The following is a 24,769-nucleotide window of genomic DNA, read 5'->3' as shown; positions in this document are numbered from 1 at the left end:
AGATCTGAGCAAAGTTTGGGAAGGTGTAAGCCACTTTCTAAAAACGTGCAAATGAGCTCCAAGCGGTGATTAAACCCTCAGGATCTAGTCTTTACCTTGTTCCAAACCACTTGATCTTGAGTACTAGATGTTCTGGGTACTCTAGGCCTCTTGTCCATCATTGCCTTTTGTTTGGGCTCAGAGGCCCTGCAGTTCTGGTCTGCCTGGGGCATCTGACTTTGAATTTGACCCAGACCCTTAGAACATTAGAGAACTCCAAGGAAGGGCATAGCAGCTTGAGCAGTAGGAAGCACTTATTCCAACCCCCTGTTATCTGCCGCCACCTCCCACCACAGACAAGCTCCTCAGGTATGCACTTTTGACATCCAAGCTCTCACGGCAGAAGTTCATCTGTTGGAGTGTGATAGCAACCAGGAGATAGGGAAGACCCTCTTTATGACTCATGGGCTTTTACTTCTCAGTGAAAGCTCTGCAGGCTTGAGGGTCACCCAGTGTAGAAAACAATGGGTGCAATGACAAGTGCCTGTCTCAGACCCATTCTAGATGTCTGGCCTTTACAGTCTCTAAAAGTGGCCTTCTTAGAGAAGGCATGGGACTGCAGGGTCAGGCCTGCTTGATATCTCCCAGACACTTGAGAAATGCCTGACTTGGCATGCGGGTCTCGTGGTTTCATCACTCTGTTTCTTGATGTTGTGAATGTTGGTTAAGACTAAGGAATAGTTCTTTCCTTAGCTGCCACAAAGTCAAGGTGACCATTAGCAATCAATCAGTGATGCCTTCATATCTTATTGGAAATCCTCTGACTCTCAAACTCTGAAATTCCTTTTTCCTTACTCATACTGGCCCAAAGACTTCCCTTGCTTTGATTTGATGTTTTCTCTGCAAGAACATCTGGCTATTCTGGCCCCTGTCTCCATATTCATTTTCCTGAATAGAATTCTTTAAACCTGTGGCAGAGACTTTTTGTTCTTTCTCCAATATCTATTCTCCTTCTATCCCCTTACTACCACAATTCCTGTGGGCTTTTTTTTTTGGAAGGTAGCCAAATCCTTAGCTAAAACAACTATATTTTCAAGTTTTCTTTGCTGGGAAAGGGGTAGCCAATGAAATATAAGCAGAAGGCATTGGTTGGAACTTCTGAGGAAGCCTTGTTAAGGAGCCTGGTGACATTTCAGCCTTGCCTACCACTCTTCTTCAGGTTTGGAACACAGCACTGTACATGCAGCCATCTTGGGCCATGGTGCCCTCCTTGAGAACGCAGACCACACACTAAGGATGATGGCGTGGAGAGTTGAAGAAGGCTGGTCCCCAAAGCTGGGACTTCCTCTCCAGTCCTGGATCATCAACCTCTGGATTGCTTTTTCTTCATAAGAAAATATCTTCTTTATGCACTGTTAAGTTTTCTGACATATGCAGCAAAACTCAGTCTTGATTAACTAACCCTCCTCTTTGACTAGGTTGGGACATTTTGATAGTATTTGTCTTTTCTCCATTTATATTTGCCTAACACAGGGAAATTTATTTAATAAACATATAATAGGCAATTAACATTCCATTAATATTACCAAGTATATGATTGCATCTAATGTACTCCACAATTCTAGTTAATAATTATGTACCAAAATAGGACACAAATAAAATAAACAGCAAGGCACTTTGCTTATGCGTGATTCTCAAGATAATTATATTCCATTATATTTAGTTTTTAAGTTTCTTATTTGAAGATTTAATGAGGAAGATGTATGATGTTGGAATGCTACCTATGTCACCATCTGGCTCCCCATAGCTGCCTGTCAGTACTAAAAGCTCAAAGTGGAGCCATATGGGCCATTTCTAAAATAAGTTTTGCCTTTTAGGCAGAATGGTTCTTCAACTTTGAGACTCAATTTTTGTGGCTCATAGGATAAAGGATCAGTTATCACCTATAAGCTTTTCTCCACAATTTATATAAATAAAAGATTGTTATTGCCAAATGTGTCTGGTCTTTATGACTTACCAATTGAAACGGAAAGAATTGGGGACCATAACTTGAAAGATGGATTCACAGATTCACAGAATAAAATTCTTTATGCTTCTTTTTATTAACTTTTGTTTTAAAAGAACTCTTGTGTTAGTTAACTGGAAATTAAAATTGAAAGTGGGGATTTATTTCTTTTCATTTTCCCCATCTCCATTCTCTAACCGATTATTCATCTTTACTGAGCCATAGCATCCAAAAACCACCATCCGTAATTTACATTACTTTTTGCAGAGTGGTTTCTGTCACCTCAGTAGAAATTTGCTTTTCCACAAGAGGGATTTTTAAAAGTTGTTTGTTTGTTTGGTGAAGCATTAAAAGATAAATGAAAACTCAAGGCAAATTGCACACAAAAAAATTACAGGGGGAAAAAATATTTAATTTCCCTAATTTGGAAAGTTTCTAAAATAAATTGCCTTTCACTAATTATAATTCAATAAAAATTAAACTGTTAATATGCCCCCAAACACAAAGAAAACATGAAGGGAACATGTTTACTATGAATCAGTTTCAAGGTAGTATCAGTTTTAGATTTTCCCCTTGAGCTGAGATGGCAGCTGTTAGGAAGCGTGCATTTGTGTGGCTAGTTCCCTGAAGAGCCCATCAACTTACTAAGCACTCACAGATTCCCACGATTCTCTTTTTGTTTGACACAAGAGATCCATGCAGATGGTAAGTGGAAATTAGCTACAAGGGAAGATGAAAGGTCCATACTTTGAGATGCATTTCCCCTGAAAATAATGGGCAATCACCCATCATATACGTTTTTGCTTCTCTTGAATGGGACAAACTTCAAAGTGACACAAACAATTTTTCAAGAATGCAGTGCCTCTGAGGCTGACATAAAAGGCTCCTTTTTCAGGAAGCGGTGATGTTTGTATGTCTCTGCTCTTCCATGACTACATGTTCCATCTGTTAGGCCTGGATGCCTACAAACCCTCCAGCAGTCACTGCGTTCTGGGTATTCATCTTGTTGCTGGTGTAGCGTCAGATACAGGGCCTTAACAATTCTTCGTGTCTCCTCCAGCTGGGCAGATTGCATTAGGGGCTGGAGCCCCAGGCATGATATGTCTGTCTCTGCAGTGCCCCAGTTATGCATGTTGTGTTCCTCTAGAGCGAGTTTCAGCAAAGATGAGTCTGTCTCTTTTTGCTTGTTTCATGGACAAATGGCTGCTTTCAGGGAGGTATTCTTCAGTAATCTGTTTCTTTTTTTTTCCCCATTTATTTATTTTATTGCATTTTAGGTTTTGGGGGACACGTGAAGAACATGCAAGATTGTTGCATAGGTACACACGTGGCAGTGTGATTTGCTGCCTTCCTCCCCATCACCTACATCTGGCATCTCTCCCCTTGCTGTCTCTCACCAGCTCTCCACCCCACACCATCCCTCCCCTATTTCCCCCCAACTGACCCCAGTGTGTAGTGCTCCCCTCCGTGTGTCCATGTGTTCTCATTGTTCAACACCCGCCTATAGGCAGGTGCTAAACCTAGCCTTGAAAACTAAGGAATATCTGCTCCTGATCCTGACCTGTGAGAATTACTGGTGGTAGCATAAAGGCCTTGGTGCCTTATGAACAACTAAACTTTCCTTTATATTTCAAAGATGACTCATTTGATGTAGTTGTTGGGTTAAGTTTCAAATGACGTGATGCTTAAAATGCTTTCCCCCCTGGGGTGAGCATGCTGGTCCCTGAATAGTTTTGCTTTTGTACTCAGAGACTAAAGGAAATTGTTTCTCTTTTGAACCTGTGCTTGAGTCTCCCCAGTCCAGCCTCTGCACATAGGTGGGAGTTGAGGGGGATGGGGGAGGGAACTAAAGAAGCCCACAGGAATGGAATGTGCTAGAAATCTCTGGCAAAATTTCTGGAGATGCAAACTAGACACATGCGAAATAATTTGGAAGGAAGCAATACATTCCAAAATGTGAGTATTAAGTGCAGAAAAATCAACTTTCAATTATAACATTTACTGTAGTAGCAGGGTTTTCCCTGTACTACATGTAGAGGAAATGGAGTATGAAAAGCAAGAGAAGATGTGGGATGATATTTGTGGAGTGGAGACTAGCATAAGCAAAGTTCAAAGGCCCTTGCCTTTGTGTGTGTGTCAGCATTGGGTTGACATCAGACAGCATTGCCATGGACTGTGGAGGGAGATGACACAGAGATTTTCTATAACACTGAGAGGGAGGCCAGATGCCTTTGGAAAGAGGGTACTTCTTTAGGTAACAAGCCAAATGTCCCGAGAGAGAAGGGAATGAGAGAATAGTACAAAGGAAGAAAGATGGTTATTGCAAGGAGTTCAGGCCATGTGACCTGAGGCTTTCACAGTAAGAGGCAGGGCGCACAAAACTGACTGATAGGGGTAGCATTCTAAGTAAGGCAAGATGCAGGCCATCCAAAAGCACCTCCCCAGATCACAGCAAAGAAAGTGCTTTACAGCACTGAGGGTCCTCATTGGAGATAATCTTCTCACACCTCCCACACTCCAGGCATCATGATAAGTGGCATCAAAAATGCCACCAGCTTCATGAGCTAGCTGTTGAAATAATGTTGCGTTAGTTTATTTCAACTTATTACTATGAATGTGTATAAGAGTTTACATTCAATATTTTATATATTCTCAGGAAGCTAGGTAGGGAGAAGTTATTACTAAACAATGATGGGAAGAAATCAAATCACTGTGTCTATTCAACTAATAAATGGGGGGTTAAGTCTGGAGTTTGATCCTTGTGACTCTGAACTGGTGACCCTGGAGGCCAGGTAAACAGAATAGCTTTGAGACAGGAGGCTTTTTCAAGTGTAGACTCTCTACAAGTGCATATATTCATTCTGTTGGCTAAATATTTCCATTTCTCCTTCCCATCAGGCATGTGGCTTGATTCCATTTCCTGGCTCCCATGTCAGTACTTTGTGGCCAATGAGTTGCAAGCAGATGTGTGTCCCTCCTAGGTAAAAGTGACTGCCTTCCAGCACAAGATCCTCCTGAGCACTCTTGCTTTCTGCCCCAGTGATTGTCAGGTTCCAGATACTGTCTGCCTGATCAGCATTAGGTCCCAGAGTATCTAGACAAGGAGAACTCCCAGCCATCCCATAATGAGCATGTATCGTGAGGGAGAAATGAACCTTTGCTGCTGTATGCCACTGGGAGTTTAATTGCTTACTGCAGGAGAACATAGCCTGCCCTGGCTGAGACACCAAGTGTGAGGTATTGACAGCCTAGGCAAAAAATGGAGGCAGAGCAAGTGGGAGATAAAGCAAGAGATAAAAACTAAGGAGGAACCTATAGAACTTCTTAAATGATGGAATATCATTATGTAGGAGAAGCAGGCTTTGAAGACAATGTGAAAGTTTCAAGCCCAGGTACAGGAAGAATGAAAGTTACTTTGGTTTGACAATAATAAACTTAGCGTTTCTTTACTTAAAAGAGTGAAAATAGCTCTTGTCCAGATTTTAAAAGCAAAATATACTGATCATAAAGATTCAAGAAATGCCAAAATTTAGAAAGAAAAAATTAAAAATTGACATGATTTAACACACCTTAATAATGATTGTTTGCATTTTCTCACACACAGAGAAGTGCTTGTTTATGTGTGCTTATACACTTATTTGGAAAAATTATAAACTATTGGACATGTACATAAAATGTATGTACATTTGAGGCATTCTTTTTTTTTAATTACTGACTACCTACCACTAAGCAGGCAGTAGAGTAGGTGCTGGAGTATAAATGTTAGTGAATGAGTTACCATTTCTTTCCTTAGGGAGCTTCAGTACCAGTAAGGAGGCTTCTCGTTTATAAGGGAGCAATTGGAAATATAGAATTGGAGTTCATTGTGATGCAGATTTGCGAATTTCAGGCCACAAGCAGCAGTTATGGCCTAGGAATGACTGATTTTCCAAAGGGGTAAAAAGAGAAGTAAAGAGATGAAGACTTCTTCCAGGATCCTGAGGTGCTTCATTGTCTACAGAGGGGCCCCATCCCACACCCCTCAGCCACTCATATCTGGACACATTGGACCTTGTCAGCATCAATAATGGACATACCTCTGATATTTTTGAACTTTGAATCTCACTCTGTGACCATGACTTTGTATCTTTCTAAGTCTTTAATCTTCAGCCTCACAGAACTCTTCGTACCCTAAAATATAGTATTTTCACCTGGTCTGTCATCCTCTTTAGTGCCTTCATTTTTTTTTTCCTTACCAAGACTGGTTCCCATGGTGATCCCATGAATGACTTTATCACTAATAACCAAACTTGCATATGTTCCCCCTTTCTAACATGCTTGTCCAGCAACTACTTCAATCCATTCTACAATCCACCTCTACTGTCTCTCTCCGCTGAGGAGAAAGCATGAGAATGTAAATTTAAGTTTCCAGTGTGAGCTGGGGGCTGAGTACCTCATTTACTTGCTCATTTAATGAGTGTCTACTGAGTGCCAACTGTGTCAGGCACTGAACTAGACACTGTGATATGTTGGTGAACAAACCATACAAGAAGTCCTGCCTGTGCAGAATTGATATTCTAGAGGGGAGAGATATACAATAAACAAAAAAATAAAATATGCAGTATGGAAGATAATGAACATGACATGGGGAAAAACAGGGTGGGAAAGGATACAGGGAAGGGCTGGAGAATAAATAGAAATTTCAAAGATTTTTCACTGAGGAGTCGCCGAGTGAAGACCTGAAAAGGGGAGGACACCATGCAGGTGATCTGGAGGAAGAGAACAGGCGAGGGGAATATTCAGTGCAATGGTCCTGAGGCAGGGGATACCTGAAATATTTGAAGACTAGCAGCCTTGTCTGGTGTAGAGGGAGGGAAGTGGCTAAGAGCAGGAGATGAGGTTAGAGAGGTAATGAAAGTCATTTTGTTTTGGACCTTGTCAGCCATCATAAGGAACTGTAGTTCTACTCTGAGATGCAAAGTCATTGGAGGATTTTGAGCAGAAGTGTGATATGATCCAACTTATTTTTAAAAAGGATTGTTTGGGTTGCTATGTTGAAAATAGTATTGGGGGGAAGGTCCAAGGATTTGAAACAGAGAGACCAATCTTAAGGTCATTGCAATAATCTAGGATAATGTTTTTGTTTAGTACAAGTGGGGTGAAGGTAGTGTAAAAATTTTTAACTGTGGATATATTTTAGAAGTTGAGTCAAGATTTTCTTGCATGGATATATGAAAGCATAAGAAATCTCAGATGGAGTCAAAGATTCTGGCCTGAGCAGTAGGAAGAATAGAGTCACCATTAATTGAAATGGGGAAGACTGAGGAAGAGCAGGATTTGGTGGTGACTTCAGCAGTGAGTTTTAGATTTGCAGAGCTTAATGACTTCAGACATTCAAATGGACACCTTGAGAGAGTTTCACCTCTGGAGTTGGGAGAGAGATTCTTGTGAGGGATAGAAGTTTGGGGACTGTGAGAATGCATATGTAATTTAAAATCACAAGACTGGATGTGATCCCTAAGAGAATGAGGGTAGATAGAGAAGAGAAGAGATCCAAGGACCGAGCCCACAGGTACTTGAACATTTAGAGATCAGGGAGTTAATGGGGAACCCGTGAAGAATGCTTAAGGGAAATGGCCCATGAAATAGAAGGAAAATCAAAATAATGTGGGGTCCTGGAAACAAAGCAAAGAAAGTGTTTCAAGGAGGAGAATCACCTGTGTCAAGTACTGCTGACAGGTTAAATAAGATGAGGATTGAGACTTAGTCACTGGATTTTGCAACAAGAAAGTGACTGATCATAGCAGTTTCTGTGGAGGCAAAAGCCTGATTGGAATGAGCTAAAAAAAAAAAAAGGGGGGGGTGGAAATGAAGTACTAATATATACTACCACGTAGACAAAACTCAAAACATGCTAAATGCAGGTATAAAAGGCCAGGTATTGTATGATTGCATTTATATGTAATGATCAGTCTAGGCAAATCCATACAGACAGAAAGTAAGTTAGGGCTTGCCAGAGTCTCAGGGAAGGAGGAAATAAGGAGTAAATGCTGTTGGGTATGAGGTTTCTTTTTGGGATAGTGAAAATGTTCTGGAATTAATATGATGGTTGTACAGTCTTGTGAATATACTAAAACTATGTAATTGTACATTTTTAAATGATGAATTTCATAGTCATATCTCAATAAAAAAATATAATGGGAGAAGAGGAATTGGACACCATGTGTACAGGCAACTTTTCCTGTTTGGATGCAAATGGGAACAGAGAAGCAGAATGATGGATTGAAGGGAATAAGAAGTCAAGATTGGAAGAAGTTACAATAGGTGTCCTTTTAGATGATTCATTAGAGCAGGGAAATTTGGTGACACAGCAGAAGAGGGGAATAGTTGCTTTGGCAATGTCCTTGTGTAGGCAACAGTGGGTAGGATTCAGGGAATAAGTGGAGAATTTGGCCTTAGATAGGAGTGGGGGCATTTTCTTTAGGAACACAGTGAAATGTGTAATATATGGCACAGATACAGGTAGATGAGTACATGCGGTGGGGAGAGAATGTGGAAGTTCTCTTCAGCTGACTCTAGTGAAACAGGAACAAAGTTAGCTGAGAGTGACAATGGGAAGAAATATTGGAAGTTTGAGGAGAAAAGAGAAGGTATAAATTTTCATCTAGAAGATTGGAAGACTGAATAGACCCATAAATGTCATAGAATTGTTAGGCAACACTAAGTGTCTACTTAAGGTTTGTAGTCACCAATTTGTTTATTTATTTGTTTGTTTTTTATATTTATATATGTATATTTTTTGAGATGGAGTTTAGCTCTTGTTGCCCAGGCTGGAGTGGAATGGCACGATCTCAACTCACCTCAACCTCCGCCTCCCAGGTTCAAGCGATTCTCCTGCCTCAGCCTCCCGAGTAGCTGGGATTACAGGCATGCACCACGACACCTGGCTAATTTTGTATTTTTTTAGTAGGGATGGGGTTTCTCCATGTTGGTCAGGCTGGTCTCGAACTGCTGACCTCAGGTGATCTGCCTGCCTCGGCCTCCCAAACTGTTGGGATTAAAGGCGTGAGCCACCATGCCTCGCCCATAGTCACTGATTTAGACTAGTCAGCATGATCATGTGGTTTTCTCCAAAAGGCTTAGTTTGCTTGGATGCAGGCATGGAACAGGTAGAAATTCAGATTTAAACAAGTTAGGAGTTTTTCCATGTGAGTTGAAGAAAGCTGAAAGTGAAATAATTATAATAATGGACCAAGAAAGTTAAGCTACGTAGGGATGGAAGTGAGAACATAAAGACATACAGAGTAAGATCAATGCCTGTAGGACCAGTGGGATTGAAAACTTGTTAGAGGAGGGCTACCTAGTGAGCAAGAAAGGTAGTGGGTGATGGTCAGAGAGGCAGATTGTTGAAACTGAGAATATGAAAAGGTTTTTTAATTGGTAATGACAAGGCTGAGGCAATGGCCATGGAAATGGGTAGCAGAGATGGGGGAGAGCAAGGTCGGTAAGGAGGTTAGATACCAAAGCACTTGGTGTTAGGGCATATTCTGCATTGCTAGGGTCTGAATGTGTCCTTCAAAATTTATGCGTTGAAACTCTATTACCAATGTGATTTAGGAGGGCTCTGCCCTTATGGATAGAGTTTATGCCTTACACAGGAGGCTTCAGAGAGCTGCCTTCCACTTCCTTCCGTCCTTGGCTATATAAGGACACCAGATTGCACGATCTATGAGGAACAGGTCTTCACCAGACACTGAACCTGCTGGTACCTCATCTGGGACTTCCATCCTCCAGAACTGTAAGAAATGAATTTCTATTATTTATAAATTTCCCGGTCTGTGGTATTCTGCTGTAGCAGCAAGAATGATCTAAGACACACAAGGATAATAACAATGGGAAAAAAAAGTAACAAGATTGTGTTGGTGAGAGTGACAGTGAGCTGGGAACTACAATCTTAAAACACTGAGAAAGAATAACCTGGAAGGTATAGCTAATTGCAATAAGGAGGGGAAAGTCGGGGATTGTCTGTTGACATGAGACCAAAAGCTGTTTATTATTTTTTTAAGAGGAGAGGAGGGAGGAACGAGCATGGTCTTGAAACAGCAAAAAATAAAAATTAAAAAATTAAAGAAAGCAAAGAGGATGCTACCCAGTCTCCATGTCCAGTGTGGAGAGCAGGGGAGCTAGGAAATAGCCACCGCTTGAGAGGCCCACAGAGGAAGCAGATCTTGGGCAGAGCATGTTTTAGTAAAATAAGCAGTGAAGGAAATGTTCCAAGAAGGAATTTTGATAATGAGTGAACATGAATAAAGGGTCAGTGAAGCCATAGTGAAGCATTTCAGGAGTCAGGGAGAAGCAGGAGATAAGGTCAGTACGAGCTGTTGAGAGCTGTATTAGGCATGAGATTAGTTGGGTGTCCTGGCTGAGCTTTGGAGGTACTAGATGCAATCAGGCATAAGGGTGCAACTGACAATCAGCAGTGTGTGCTTGCGGGTGTGGTCTTTTCTGGAGCTCCATGGTTCTTGACAACTCTCTTTCTGCTCATCTGCTTCCTCTTACTAATCCACCTGTTATACCCTTCTTCACTTGGCCAGCTCCTGTGCATTCTTCAGCTACCAGAAACCTTTACCAACTCCCTTCAGTTCTCCCTTAACATCTTGTAAGTAACATCACTGAACATCTTAGCACTCTAATTGCTATTACCTATTTATATGTGTCTCCATAAACAGATTTTACATTTCCTGAGGGCAGGGTTGGTCTTGTGTCCTCTGTGCTAAGCACAATGTACAGGATAGAGTCCATGAAAGATACCTGTTTGTTGCAGCAGCTATAGAAACCAGTGTGGAATTTAAAAAATATTTAAAATAGTACTAACATGTAATCCAGTAATCCAACTTCTGGGTATACGTCCAAAAGAATTAAAATCAGGATCATAAAGAGATATCTGCACTCCCATGTTCATTGCAGCATTATTCACAGTGGCCAAATTATGAAAATAACCCAAGTGTCCATTCATGCATGAACAGATGAGCAAAATGCAGTATAGAGACCAAGGGAAAACTCTGCCTTCTCCTTTGGAAGGTTCATTGAAAAATCAACTGACAAAAGGCAGATTAATAGGAGAAAAGGCGTATAAATGTATTGACATGCATGGGAGTCTGACAAAATATAAGACCTCAAAGAAATGGCCAGATGGTTGGTGACAGTGTCTAGGATACTGTTTTTCATGCACTGGAGTCATAATTACATGAGAATGCTATGCGAATGTGTTTGAATCAAAACTGAGTAATTTGGTTTGTGCTAAAATTCTGTTTGCCTGGAATATAGTTTTGATACATTGCTTCATCTGTCAAATGAGGGGATTGAAAGGTTATTGTGTGACCTTGGGCACACCAAGAAATCTGTTTCCTCTATAATTAGCTGAATTCCTCACCTTGAGGCCCCAAGACAATTTAGGGCTCCTGAGCCTGTCAGAAAGTGACATTCTTTACTTTAGGAATGCTGCACAGGGACTGTGTAGACAAGGTATGAGGCCAGCTTTCCAAGGGTCTTATATTTGCTCTATAAATCAACTTTGATTCTTTTTTTAATATTAAAAAAAATAAATGTTTTTTGTTTATGTATATTTTTAAATGTTTACTTTAGGTTCAGGGGTATATGTGCATGTTTATTACTTAGGTAAACTAATGTCACAGTGCTTATACAGATTATTTCCTCACTATGGGTACTAAGTCTAGTACCCAATAGTTTTTTTTTTTCTGATCCTCTCCTTCCTCCCAACCTCCACCCTCAAGTAGGCCTCAGTGTCTGTTGTTCTCCTTGTTGTGTCCATGTTTCCTCCTTTAGCTCCCGCTTATAAGTAAGAACATGTGCTGTTTGGTTTTGTGTTCCTGCATTAGTTTGCTAATGATGAGACCCCTCAGCTTCATCCATGTTCTTACAGAGGACACAATCTCATTCTTTTTAATGGCTGTATAGTATTCCATGGTGTATATATACCACATTTTCTTTATCCACTGTGCCGTTGATGGGCATTTAGTTTGATTCATGACTTTGCTATTGTGAATAGTGCTTCAGTGAGCATATGTGTGCATGTAGAATACGTGCATGTAATAATGGGATTGCTGGGTCAAATGGTAGTCTTTGAGGAATTGCCACACTGCTTTCCACAATGGTTAAACTAATTTACACTCCCACCAACAGTATATAACTGTTCCTTTTTCTCTGCAACCTCATCAACAGGTATTTGTGGCACAGATAAATCTGTGGCTTGGCTAAAAGCTTTTAAAAGTCTAAGATTTCTTTTGGAATAAAGTTCCAACAAAACCACCTTAAAAATAAAAAAGAGCCTATGTGACAAATAATTACTCTTGCTGACTTTATGCAAATACTCAGGCCAAGTATAATAAGACTAACACTTACTTTACAAGTAAATTTGTCCTATAATTTGTCTTTAGTAAAAATGGGGACTGGAGAGAGAAAAATTATGTTTGAAAATAAACTACAGTATACCTGCTTTTTTGAAAAAGGAAATCTCTTACCTTATCTGTAGACTACAAAGAGGGACTGAATGATCTCTATGTTGCTTCTAATTTCTGAATTCCTTCATTATTTCTTTTGAGGCAGTTGCCATAACTTGTGATCATTTTGTTTGCTTATTTTATTTAATTTTTAGATTATAGCACTAACTTGAATGTAAGTTCCATGGAGGTAGAGACCATGACGATTTTGTCCACTGATTTATCTGGCTAATGCTTACTTAGCATATATTAGATGCTCAACAATAATTTCTTAAGTTGTCAGTATGGTTATTTGGTCCCATAAAGAAAAACTAATTTTTTTTTTTTTTTTTTTTTTTTTTTTTTTTTTTTTTGAGACGGAGCTTCGCTCTTGTTGCCCAGGCTGGAGTGCAATGGCGCGATCTCGGCTCACCGCAACCTCCGCCTCCTGGGTTCAGGCAATTCTCCTGCCTCAGCCTCCTGAGTAGCTGGGATTACAGGCATGCGCCACCATGCCCAGCTGATTTTTTGTATTTTTAGTAGAGACGGGGTTTCACCATGTTGACCAGGATGGTCTCGATCTCTTGACCTCGTGATCCACCCGCCGCAGCCTCCCAAAGTGCTGGGATTACAGGCGTGAGCCACGGCGCCCGGCCTGTAATTTTTTTTTGCAGGCAGATAGATTTATGACTCTTTTATATACAAGGTCTTGATATTTTTTGGTACACATGGTACTGCTTAGCAGTGATGTTAACTTGATATTTAAAAAGAAATACCCAGCCCTGCATTAGTTAGGATACACTGTAATCCTGTAGTATATTTGTACAATGTCCATTTTAAAGATAAAGAAGTTGAAGTGTACATATTTTATACATGAATGGGCCTGGGCTCATTTCAATGAGCACATGCAAGTCACAGTACTTAGCTTCTGCTCCTGCCCTCAACTACTAGTAAACTAACATGTTACTTACATGCTGTTTTTATATCTAGTGTTTGTTATATGTGTGAGCATTTTAGCTGGTGCTGTTGTTTGGTCTGTAAAAAGGAAAATGAAACATAAGTACATTGACTTTGACCTTGAGATCATCAATTAAGCCCAAACAGGTTTACAAAAGAAGCTTTTAGTTTCTTAAAGATATTAAGATTACACAGAGCACTAAAAGAACAGAGGCCCAGACCAATTATATCTCATTTTATGAGTCCTGGCAAGGATATATATTTGATTCTGTTGTTTTTCCTCACAGAGTCCTTCTTTTTTCATAAATCAAGACCAATCAGTCATAGGAACATGAAATTCCATTTATATTCTCAAATGACTAATGGCTTGGCTTTTGGTCCTTTAGTTCAAATTTTGATGAAACAGAATAGTAGCTATGTGTAATTCACAAATGGACTGTATCAGGTCTGGCCATCTGCATGTCCACAGGGGCTGAACCTGAGTGCAGGTGTCTTAATCCATTTTGTGCTGTTATACCAGAACACCTGAGATTGGGTAATCTATAAAGAACAGAAACTTATTTATCACATTTCCTGAGGCTGGGCAGTTCAATTTCAAGGTGCTGGCACCTTGTGAGGGCCTTCTTGCTACATCATCCCATGGCAGAAGGGCAAAAGAGCACATATGCATGAGAGAGAAAAGGGAACCAAACTTGTCCTTTTGTAAGGAACCCGCTCCCAAGATAACAGACTCACTCCCATAACATTGGCATTAACCCAGTCGTGAGGGAAGAGCTCTCATGGCTGAATCACCTATTAAATGTCCCCTCTCTCAACACTACTGCATTGGGGATTAAGTTTTCAACACATGAACTTTGGGGGACACATTCAAACCATAACACTCAGTTTCCTCCTTATTGTTTTAAGGAGCTAATAATAAGCATGGCTATGACTGGGATGAGACTGAAAGGCCGCCCCTGCTTTCCTGAGATCTACCTCCAAACCAGCAGCGTAAGAGTCTCTAATTCAAATAAACTGCTGTGGGACTTTGCTAGGCTACAGATTGTAGAATATGCTTTTTCCAGAGGAGGAAAAATGTCTCTATTTAGTGGTCTGTCTGGTATGTGTATCCTTCTTTCCAATAACCCCTTATTCTAATGTCAACATTTACATAATGAATTTCTTAATATAATTGTGTGGGTTGATTTAAACCTGGAATATTGCAGATATATCTTTTCAGTAAGAAGTAGAAAAACAGGAAATACATGGTAAGGCAAGTGGGGTGGAGGGCTGTGTAAGGCTAATATCAAAAAATAATCTTCCAGGAGCAACCTCATATTTTTTTTTGTTGCTGAGTATTCAAGGCAGTAGCATTTGCATTTTCGGTTAGCATAGTCAGTAATAACAGCCTTCTATGCTGTCACAGTCTAGAAACCGCCAATCCCAGCTCTATTTCTTCTGCTCTTAACTCAGCAGGAAACTCCCTTTAGGATGGGAACATAAAGCCCCTGGCTCAGAGGGTAATCAGAGCCATGCCAGTGACAGGTGATGGGAGAAGAAATTTAAAATGTTCCTTCCTGGAGTTTAAAACCCGGCACCTACAAACTCTTAGATTCACTTTAGGGTCATAACTCTAGATACACTCTTTCCACTTGTTTGTGAGAGATAGGCTAAGTTAAGTAATCACATCTGTTGACTATCTTCTAGATATAAAGTAATTTGTGAAAGATGGAGATGAGACAAGAAGCCAGCACTGAAAATGATCAATGTTGCTCAGCAAAACCAACATGTAAGCCTGTTAGCAATGAGTGGCCAGTGAGGGTTTTCCAGCAGGAGAGTGCCTGATTAGATCCACATTTCAGAAAGGTCATCCTGGAATACAGGTGACCTGAGACACAGGATGATTATGTTAGATGCAAGAACTGAATATTATTTGGATTAACACAGCACCAGAAGTGATGGATAGGAGGAGGAGCCTTGTGAGACATTTGGGGGATAGACTTAACATATTGAATGACTCACTGAAAGTGAAAGTAAAAGAGAGGGGGAGTTGGCTGAACTTTCCAGCCATGATGTCATACTCCAAGATGATGAACACAGAGGGTACAGCCCGTTTAGGAAGGGAATTTTGATTTTGATGTGACTGTGGGACTTCTAGGCAGTAAACAGATGGAAATAATGATTCTGGTAAACAGATGGAAATAATAATCTAGAGCATAGCAGAAAGTTGAGGATGAGAGAGAAAGATTTAGGAGTCATCAGTATAAGGGTGGGTCAGTGAAACACCCAAGTTTAAAACTGTTGTCACTGGAGTGTCATCCCAAGATGGTGGTTGTGCCAGCACATCTTTTTGCTCCTGCCAACAGCTACCTCTTTCCACAGAGATCTTGAAAAAGAGGAAACAAACCAAAACAACCAACAGCAGATGCCGGGAGTGTCCATAATGACAACAGAACTAGTGGTTCAGCCAGTATAGCTCCTGGCCCATGTTGCGGACGTTGTAAGTTACACATTACACCCGAACCTGCCCTGATCAAGGCCACCTCTGTGGAAAAATTATCTTGTGAAAACTGCTGCTTTTGCAAGGGTCTTTCATTATTTTCTGAGGCTAGGCTTTTGAGAGCTCAACTGGTGAGAGCTACTTCTCTCCTTCCGTTTTGTCTTTCTTATGTGTGCAGATGGGTGCTGAAGTTCAAAGCGAATGTGCTTATGAGCATTTGGCTTTTGGGCGTTAAAGCATTTCTATATGCACTGACTTTCTGGAGATGGCAACGGTATCACATTTTAAGCAACACTCAAAGTTGGACCTCAGTTGAAAATGAAAATCTTCTCCTAAATACAATATGAGGGACAAACCTTACTTTTCTCTCCATCTTAGAATTGTAGTGTATTCAGTGTGTTTAAAAAAATAATAATAATAATTGCTTGGGGGTCTGTTAAGAGCTGGAGGTCAGCAAATGCATTCTGTGATTCATATCACAGAGAGGTTATCTTAAGGCAGACTTGACACAAGCTTTGAGGTTATCTTAAGGCAGACTTGACACAGGCATCCTACCAGTCTGACAATACACAGTGCCTGGATACTTGCTATGTAAAGATCCCTCATTGCTATTGCTCCATTTGAGAAAGGTCTTAGATGAGTGATTAGGATATGTGCCATGCATCCATCAAGATCACGAGCAATGTCTGGGATTTAAATTGTTGCATAAATGGTTCATTGATGCCGTGTAGGCATCAATGATGTAGTCCTCTAGCAATACCCAATGAGACATTTTAGATGGCCTTCGAAATGATACTACTCAGCAAAACAGCATATCTATGTATTGTAGAAATTCGAAGACAATTCTAATACAAAAGCTGTCCACAGTGTGCAGGTAAAAGAGAACACAGGAAACAGTGCTGCATATCAAATTCCATGAAGCATTCTTGAAGGTTACTGATCTGTCTCTGAAGGCTCTGGATGAAACTGACTTTCTTTTAGCAAAGTGAGTCTGAACAGCAAACTTCAGGGTTGTTTTTCAAGGGACCCAGTCAGAGCTGTTTCAACAGTGGCTAATTTGAGGCCACATACAGAAAAGAACTTGTATGACTACTAGTACCCAGAGATTGCAGAGCTTTCTTAAAAGGTTAAGGAGAAAACAGGAGACCTGGATCAATCTTCACAGACTAAAGTGTCTGATTTAGAAGGGACATCAGAGATCACCTTGTCCTAACCTTTTCATTACCCAGAGAGATTAAGTGACTTGCTTGACACCGTCTAGACAGTGGCATAACTGGGCCTGGAAATGTAGATGCTCCTTTGAAAGCCCGAGGCAGTCCTGCCTTTCTGAACTTGATTATGGCAGGAAGGCGCAGAGGAACAGGGATGGCATTAAAATCAAGAGACTTGTGTCTAGGTTCTTTAACTCAGTCACTACTGGCAAGACCTTTGATATGAAGATGGGCCCTATTTGACTTTTTGAAGCGACACCTCATAGATTCACCAAATGGGGATAAGGAGCTTATTTCACAGGTGCCATTCGCTGAATCTCCCTCAAAACACTTCTTATCCTTGGCATTATAACAAACTGTTACAAATAGCATTAAATTGTGATTGTCAAATTGTTTGCTGCCGAGGACCAAAGAAATGGAATCATCAAAGCAGCTTCCTAGAGGGTGGTGGTGGAGCAGGAATGAGGTGAAAGGATCTGCTTGGAGGTAGGGTGGACTGAGTCTTCTGGTGGATGTGGGCTGCCCTCACTGGCAGAACAAAACAACTGGAAACTATTCTCATTCAGCCATTTATAATTTTTAGTAATTAACCCTAGGAAATGCTCAGATTTAGGAGAGAAAAATAAATGTTTTCTTCTTTCACACCAAGTTTATTTGAAATAGTTGGAGAGATGGCATAATTATAAATGTCAGAATTTTAACAGACTGAAATTTGGTTTAGTTCAGGGTCCTTTGAGGACCCTCCAGAATACTTTTGAAAATGATACCAATAATTTCATGTTTCCCATGACTCTAAATGATCTGCTTTTATTCTCCAAGCTGGCTTCGTGCTTAGCTGTCCTTTGTGGCAAGGGCTAAATGATATTTTACCCCCTTACCTTATCTGGCTGATCATTGCTACTCTTGCCTGAAAACACCTGTGCCAAATTCAAATGTACTACTTACTAACCTCCTTACAAAAGCCCATCAATTATCTTCACAGAAGCAGAATCCTCTAAAAGTCTAGAGTTTTATGCTCTATTTGTCACAAGACAGCTGTTCAGATTTGTGCTGCTTATGATGGGAACACTCACGATTGTGAGTCACTTGTACCATTCCACAGGGTGAGGGAGGCTGACTGCCAGGACACAAGGACCTAGTGCTGAATTGTACCTGGACTTTTATGAGTACACGTTATTAGAACCCATACGTAACTCTACCCATCTATTAAAAGTCATGTTTCCTTCTGGCCTAACATTAACAAGTCTTCAGTTGCCCTTACTTTTTTGCTTTAGGTTTTAAAATGTTTTATGGTTATCTTTATTTCAGACATACTTAGAATTTACGGCAGCAAAGAAGGACAGTAACTAATGATCATCACATGTCTGCTGTTTGCTAGTCCTTAGCTGGTATGTGCAGAGCATACTTCTCACCACTCCCTTTTCTTTGTTCTTGGCCACTATTGCTGATCAATCATGGGCACTCTTTCACTCAGTCTCGATAAGGCCTCACAATTCTCAGCACAGCACTCCAGGAAACCGCTATCGATTGGTCTGAATTGAGTGTAAGATGAAATCCTTTTGTTATTCTAGTAGTAGGCATTTGGTATTTTCTTTATTTCATTTCATCCTTGTAACAAAGATTCAAGCAGGCCATATTGTTTCATACAGTTGTGCATATTAGAGCTCAGATTGCTTAAATAGGTTGCCCAACCACATGCAGCTTGTCTAAATCCACATTTAGGGTGCTTGGACATAAATTCCATGCTGTTTACACTACATTATAAAGATTCCCATCGACAGCGCTTTGTGCGGCTTCTGGATCAAAACATTATAAAATATAGACTGCCCCTAATTTGAGGGGAGATTCTGTTCCAAAAGCTCAGATAAAATAGTAATGACGATAATCAGTGTTTGTAGAGCACTTGGTATCTGTTCCTCTTGGGAATAGGCAAATGCAGAAGAAGTCAACACAATGGAATCTCTGGCTCCATAGCTTGTCTATTCATTCATTCCACAAATATTTACTGAGTATTTAGCACCATGACGAGCATTCGGTAGATAGTAGTGAAGTAAACAGACATGATCTATACGCTCATGGAACTTATGAGCTAGTGGGGCAGACTGGCATTAAACAAATAAACCTAAATAAATATACAGTTACAATCTGTGATATATTCTAAGAAGGAAAAGAACAGCACATTTTGATATAAAATAACTAGGAGAAACTGAAATTTCACTGAATGGTGAAGGCATTTCTCAGGCAAAGGTGTGCAAGCAGATGACCAACAGAGCCATAGGAATTAGCAAGGAGAAAAGTTGGGGACTAGTGTTTAGGAAGAGGAAATGGCATGTGGGAAGACCCCAAGTTGGCAAAGAGTTTAGCTTGGTTAAAAGAGGCTTGTTCGTTCCTCTAAGAATCTTCTCTTACATTTTGTTAGTCTTTGGTGAAGGCAAAAGTAATAAATCTCTTCAAGACTATTTATAGAGATGTTGTCAAATAGCAGCTAAGATGGTCATGTTTAGAAAACACATATGCCCTTACAAAACATGACACTCTTAGTTTGCAGGGATATGGTATTACTTTTTAGTAATATGGTCAGTTAGCCCCAAAGTAGAGAAGACATCTTGAGCCAGATTACATTCCACCCTCTTGCCCATGACATAATAAGAAATACATATTTGGTCTCTGTCCATCATTCCTGACACAGAGCTCCTAAAACTTTTGAAATTTCCTGAGTGATGGTGGTGGGGTGGGGTGGGGGGGCGGGGGGGATAAGAGCATCTTACGTGAAGGTCCTACATCTTTTAGAGTTTCCTGGATGATAGGAACATCTTTTGTTCTCATGAGATGACTCTTGGTGGGCTCCTGGATAGCTTCAGATTGGGGCTGGTTTCCAGAAACACCAAACCATGATCAGAAGCTTGAAACTTTCAGTCGTACTACCCATCCTTTGGGAAGGAGAGAGGAGATGTAGATTGAATTAATAATCAGTCATGTTTTTGTGAGGAAGCCTCCAAAAAAATCCCTAAACTATGGGATTCAGAGAGCTTATGGAGAGCTAAGGAAATAATTTAAGAAAGCAGTATCACTAATAGAATTTAAAATGGCAGCAGAAGCAATAACAAAAAGCAAAATTGACCTTATAGAAAACTAAATCATGATACAATACCATCTTGGTTAGATGGGTAATCCATCTAACCAAGTTTGTGTCCAAGAATGTGTTTATCACCCTGGATGTTTCCAGTTAAAGGATGGTAGTTGGGAAAGTACCAGGTATGTGGAGGTAGGAATAAATGAAAGATAGTCTTCTCTAATGACAGAAACATCCAGAAACACAGAGATAGATGTTGAGGAAGTAAAGGATCGTTCTCTCTGTGTCTACTAGCAAGCTCCACACAATGAATGCCATGCAAATAATCATGTAGGCAATGTGGACTGTAGTTAAAATTTTTATTTAGATAATTCATATGCAGTTGTAAGGAGTAATACAGAGAAACCTCATGTGCCCTTTTCCCAGTTTTCCACAGTAGTAACAAATTTGTAAAACTGTAGTACAATATGGTAATCAGGGTATTGACATTGATACAATCCACTGATCTTATTCAGATTTCCTAAATTTTACCTGTGATAGTGTTGATTTTAAGGCACTGGAACCACCACATGAAAACAAGTTCCACTTATTTGAACTGTTTCCAAATCTAACTACCTCCACTAAGTTGATCACCAAACATCCTGTCAACATATCAACTCGTGATTGTGAAAGCGCTTAGGACAGTGGGAACTTAAGAGAAGGCACTTCACGAGTTTTGGCTCAATCTCAATCTGAAATTCATTTTGGGGAAGCATAATAAATGTGCTTGCTAACAGTGGTCAACAAGGATGCTGTGCCTCAAAATTGTACATATTGTTCAAAACACTGTGAAATCAGTGTGTTCTATTCAGGATTCAAAACATAACATGGAGTGGAAATAGAAAGCAGCATAATTTTTTCTTTTGTCAGAGAAGTAACTAGCTGTTTACCATGGCCCAAAGTAGGATATAAATGTTAATCTAAGAATAATTACCCTCACTTTTCAAGGGTAATTATTGTAATCAAAGGGCACAACAAGAACAGAGCAGTCAGCTGCCTAGTTACATAGTATAAATACGGTTAAGTGGCAACTTGAGAAACAATGTTCAGGTATCAGGAGACAAGCTCTTTACAATATTTTGTTATGGTCAACCAAGAAGAGAAATGGAAATTTAATGTTTGCAAATGGCCTTTATACAGGTACCCAGTACAACTCATTCTGAACAGTGAAAGAAAGGGAACATTGAAAATAAATTTCCATCACAGGAAATCGCAAATATGCTGAGGCATGCATGGATTCTGGATATGAGGGAGTGTTGTTAGTAATGAAGTCCTTGGTGCTGGCCCTCATGAGTTGAGTCATGAGTTCTCAAGGTGGATCATCTCTGTTTAGTTTGAGGCACTTCTCTTGAATTCTCATATTAAGTATGTGCTCTCTTTAGTTTCAGATCTGTGGTCAAAATCCTAACCCAATTAAACAGAAAACATTTAAAGAATAGTTTATTTTCTGTCTCTCAAGCAGTGTTTCTCAGGTTGTTAAATGCATCTTCCCCTGTAATTATCCTAAAAACCTCACTTCATCCTATATCCACTTGAATTGGATATAGACCACTTTCAACCTTTTCACTTTTATCCACCAGTCAAGAAGATTCTGTTGTTTGTTTTATAAAGGAGTAGATATTTTTCACCTTTTAGACCGGAAATTATGTTATAATACTGCACATGCTTCTTGAGCCAGTTCCAAAGATTATGATTTGGGGCTGTCGACTGTTGGGTTTCATTGCAGCCTCTATGAACAGGAGCACTGACAGACTGCTCCAATTAAAACTTAAGTAAGATGTTTCTACTTTCCTTGTTTGGCTGAGCTAAAAGGTAATATTTCAACTCACATAATCTCAATGCTTTCCCAGGAGTTGCTTTCTGATCAACGGGCAGCACTCTGACAAAGCTGAATATAAAATCTTACTGTGGCCATTATTCTGATGTCAAGGAAAACATGACAAACACACAGCCTTCTACTGTTGTTATTCATCTCCATAAATGCTCTCTTTCTGGGTGGCACTAAAACAAAGCAAAAATTACAATGCCAGCCCCAGTTCTATACAGTCTGTGTGAATAGACTAAAAGAGGGCTAGAGCTGAAACAGCCTTAGAAATTGTTTAGTTGAGCTTCCTCATGTGAGTGATGAGGAAACCAAGGCAAAAATAAAATTGGAATCCACATTTTCCTGATTGTCAATTTAACAAGATTTCCAATTTATAAGGACTTCCATGTATATTTTTATGTTTTGTTTGCTTATTAATAAGCAGTTAAGATTTGAAAAGATATATACATTTATAAAACATGTCCATAAAAAGTGCTTTCACAAAAACTATATGAGGTAGATACTGTCATTATCCTCATTTTAAAGATGAGAAAATGAAGTTTAGATGTTTTATATGACTTATCTAAAATTTATTTATCCAGGAAGAGGCAGAATCAAGAAGCAGAAGAATTGAGTTTAACTCTTTTGATTCTAAAAACCATAGTATCCCCACTGTACTGTATTGTTACAGGAAAATCAAGAAGATTGTTTTAGGCATCTTTGAATGAAGTATGTGTTTTCATTTGCAAACCAGCTGCATTTGTGAAAGAAGTAAGCAACTCTTCAACATGACTCTATGCAGTCTTATCTCATATTGTCACAACAAAGCATAAAGTTGAAATAGACTCAGTACTGGTCAGTGGTTTAAACCCAGTACTGTCTCATACTAGCTCAGTGATTTTGGGTAAGTTCTTCAACCTCTCTAAACTCTTACTTTACTCATTTGAAAAAGGGGACAAAAATGTCTACCACAGGGAGTTGTTATGAGGATAAATGAGGCAACAAGTTTAAAGGCCTGCCACTTAGTAAGCTCGACAAGTAGGACTTTTTCTTGGTGCCTAGAAAATGAAAGGAAGGAGGGGGGGGGGGGGAGGGGGGGGGAGGTGGGGAAGCTCCTGACCGCTATTGCTTCTGGAGAGTATATGCTGGTGCTGTGCTTATGGGCAAAATTTTTGTTCAAGCTATGAATTCTTAGTTACTCTAATGGTAAAATAACCCAAAGGCAATCATTATAAGAATAGAAATAGAATTTGTAACCATTAAATCAGCAAAAGAAAATTTGATCTGTCCACTAAAAAGGAAGCAAGTATAGTAAATGAAAAATATGAATAAAGTATAGTAAAGAAAGCAGAGTGAATGAGAATCATGAGGTAAGGTGGCAGAAATAAGTCATAATATCATGGCAATGAAAATTAGTTCAAATGGATTACACTCACTATAGTAAGCTGAAAAATGCCTCCCTCCCCGCAGATTTTTATACCCTAATCCCTGGGTCCTGTCAATGTTAGCTTATATGGCAAAACCAACCAACCAAACCAAACCAAAACAGAAAAAGGACTTTGCCGATGTGATTGAATTTAGGATCTTGAGATGAGGAGATTACCCTGGATCATTCAGGATAATCATAAGTGTCCTCATAAGAAAGAGGTAAATGGAGATTGAATCAGACAGAAGGAGAGAAGATGAGGTGACCACAGAGGCAGAGACTGGAGTGCTGTGGCCACAAGCCAAGGAATGCTGGCAGCCACTGGGAGCTGAAAGAGGCAAAAACCAGACTCTTCCTGAGAGCTACTGGTGGGAGTGTGGTGCTGCTGACACCATGATTTTGGCTTGTGAAAATGATTTTGAACTTTTGTCTTCCACAACTGTGAGATAAATAAGCTTTTTGTAGTTTTAAGTTACCAAACTTGTGGTAATATGTTACAGCAATTGCAGAAAAAGAATATACTTACAAATTAGAAGAAATAATCTCCTAGACGAAAATAGAAAATCCAATAGTACATTTTCTGTGAATGACATAGCAGTGATATACGTCTGAATAATATAAATAATAAGGTGGAGAGTATATATAGATATGAACTGGACATCCATAAAACAGAGAAAAATGCATCCTTTTTGAATTTGGAAAAAATATTTTCAAACATTGAGTATGTACTAGGCCACAGAAATCACAAATCTAAGGAATTGATATTATGCAGCCTAGATTAATCATAACGAAAGCAGAATAGAAACCAGTAAAAAAAAAATCTGACTAGAAATATTTCCTATAACTGGAAACTAAGTAACAAACAAATAGCTCTTTGGTTCAAAAGAAATTATAAGAAAAATTACAGAATAGTTAGAACTGAATGACAACTAAAATCCGACATGTCAACATTTGCAGAATGTGGCTGAAGTGGTATTTACAGAGAAATTTATAGTTCTAAATATTTTTTATCAGGAAGAATAACATTAAACTAATCTAAGTAATAATTCAAGAATTTTCTTAAAAAGAGCAAAATTCCCAAACCAAGAAAGAAACAATGAAGACAAATAACAAGGAGCAACAACAAAAAAAATAGAGAAAATTAACAAAATCAAAAGCTGTTACATTGAAAGAATTAATAAGTAAATGGATATGGCATGTTTTATCAAAGAAAATAGAAAGTGGACAAAGTTGAAATAGAGAATTATGTAAGGAAAAATACAGAAAGAACAGAATAGAAAATAGTAACAAAATTAGGGGCAAGGAAATAGAGAAGTGT

The sequence above is a fragment of the Sapajus apella genome, unplaced genomic scaffold (genome assembly GCF_009761245.1).
Source record: "Sapajus apella isolate SASKATOON/1434 unplaced genomic scaffold, GSC_monkey_1.0 scaffold19, whole genome shotgun sequence".
Taxonomy (NCBI): domain Eukaryota; kingdom Metazoa; phylum Chordata; class Mammalia; order Primates; family Cebidae; genus Sapajus; species Sapajus apella.
This window is presented reverse-complemented; position numbering follows the sequence as displayed.